General features: G+C 38.6%; 1 non-coding gene across 1 annotated transcript; it reads right to left on the bottom strand.

Moving 5' to 3' along the window:
- Window positions 1-1,535: 1,535 nt before the first annotated feature.
- Window positions 1,536-1,642, bottom strand: LOC115029526 (U6 spliceosomal RNA). The gene has a single exon (XR_003835087.1). It is a non-coding gene; the product is annotated as a U6 spliceosomal RNA (small nuclear RNA).
- Between the last annotated feature and the right edge of the window lie 543 nt (window positions 1,643-2,185).

Below are 2,185 nucleotides of genomic sequence, written 5' to 3'. Positions count from 1 at the left end.
AGAAGCTTTGCAGTTTTATGAGGTCCCATTTGTTGATTCTCGATCTTACAGCACAAGCCATTGCTGTTCTATTCAGGAATTTTTCTCCTGTGCCCATATCTTTGAGGCTTTTCCCCACTTTCTCCTCTATAAGTTTCAATGTCTCTGGTTTTATGTGGAGTTCCCTGATCCACTTAGATTTGACCTTAGTACAAGGAGATAGGAATGGATCAATTCACATTCTTCTACATGATAACCGCCAGTTGTGCCAGCACCATTTGTTGAAAATGCTGTCTTTTTTCCACTGGATGGTTTTAGCTCCCTTGTCAAAGATCAAGTGACCATAGGTGTGAGGGTTCATTTCTGGGTCTTCAATTCTATTCCATTGGTCTACTTTTCTGTCGTTATACCAGTACCATGCAGTTTTTATCACAATTGCTCTGTAGTAGAGCTTTAGGTCCGGCATGGTGATTCCACCAGAGGTTCTTTTATCCTTGAGAAGAGTTTTTGCTATCCTAGTTTTTTTGTTATTCCAGATGAATTTGCAAATTGCCCTTTCCAATTCGTTGAAGAATTGAATTGGAATTTTGATGGGGATTGCATTGAATCTGTAGATTGCTTTTGGAAAGATAGCCATTTTTACTATATTGATCCTGCCAATCCATGAGCATGGGAGATCTTTCCATCTTCTGAGATCTTCTTTAATTTTTTTCTTTAGAGACTTGAAGTTCTTATCATACAGATCTTTTACTTCCGTAGTTAGAATCATGCCAAGGTATTTTATATTATTTGTGACTATTGTGAAGGGTGTTGTTTCCCTAATTTCTTTCTCAGCCTGTTTATCCTTTGTGTAGAGAAAGGCCATTGACTTGTTTGAGTTAATTTTATATCCAGCTACTTCACTGAAGCTGTTTATCAGGTTTAGGAGTCCTCTGGTGGAATTTTTAGGGTCACTTATATATGCTATCATATCATCTGCAAAAAGTGGTATTTTGATTTCTTCCTTTCCAATTTGTATCCCCTTGATCTCCTTTTGTCGTTGAATTGCTCTGGCTAGGACTTCAAGTACTATGTTGAATAGGTAGGGAGAAAGTGGGCAGCCTTGTCTAGTCCCTGATTTTAGTGGGATTGCTTCCAGCTTTTCACCATTTACTTTGTTGGCTACTGGTTTGGTGTAGATTGCTTTTATCATGTTTAGGTATGGGCCTTGAATTCCTGATCTTTCCAAGACTTTTATCATGAATGGGTGTTGGATTTTGTCAAATGCTTTCTCTGCATCTAACAAGATGATCATGTGGTTTTTGTCTTTGAGTTTGTTTATATAGTGGATTACATTGTTGGATTTCCATATATTAAACCATCCCTGTATCCCAGGAATGAAACCTACTTGGTCAGGATGAGTTCTTGGATTCAGTTAGCGAGAATTTTATTGAGTATTTTTGCATCGATAATCATAAGGGAAATTGGTCTGAAGTTCTCTATCTTTGTTGGGTCTTTCTGTGGTTTAGGTATCAGAGTAATTGTGGCTTCATAGAATGAATTGGGTAGAATACATTAAAAATATGGAACACTTCATGAATTTGCATGCCATCCTTGAGCAGGGGCCACGCTAATCTTCTCTGTATCGTTCCAATTTTAGTATATGTGCTGCCGAAGCAAGCACTGTTTAGGTCTTTTTAAAAAACAACTTTCCAGAGCTGATTTCAGAGCATGTGTCAGTCAACCAAACAGAACTCTGACCATTAGAATTTCTTTAGACTACAGGGGGAAAGAAAATCTTCGAATCAAAGCTTCACAGTATTCAAACAGGAAGAAAGCTGGTCAGAGCCAGAATTGTTAGGGGAACATTATATTCAGATGTCAACCAATGTGCCATATACAAGGAAGTGCTGCCCAGGGGTAGGGCCAACATTGTGAACCTACCTGGAAAGGCAAGACCTGCATCTGTGGTCTGACCTCACAATGGACTGTCCAAGAATGAGGCCAGTATTACAAGTTGGAATTTTCAAAGCTAAGACTCTCATCACAGAGCATCTTTATCAAAGCTCTCTATATAGTAGCATCTATCTATATAGCACCTACACAAAGGCACCCCCCCCCATTTTTCTGGAATTACCTCTCTGATGTGCCCACCAATGTATTTTGAACTTGCCTTGGTTTATAATTTTCTTTGTTCTGTAAATCTATAAAGCTTCATGAGATTGCC

Source organism: Mus caroli, unplaced genomic scaffold, assembly GCF_978045245.1.
Source record: "Mus caroli unplaced genomic scaffold, Mus_caroli_1 scaffold_16, whole genome shotgun sequence".
Lineage (NCBI taxonomy): Eukaryota > Metazoa > Chordata > Mammalia > Rodentia > Muridae > Mus > Mus caroli.
This window is presented reverse-complemented; position numbering and strand designations above follow the sequence as displayed.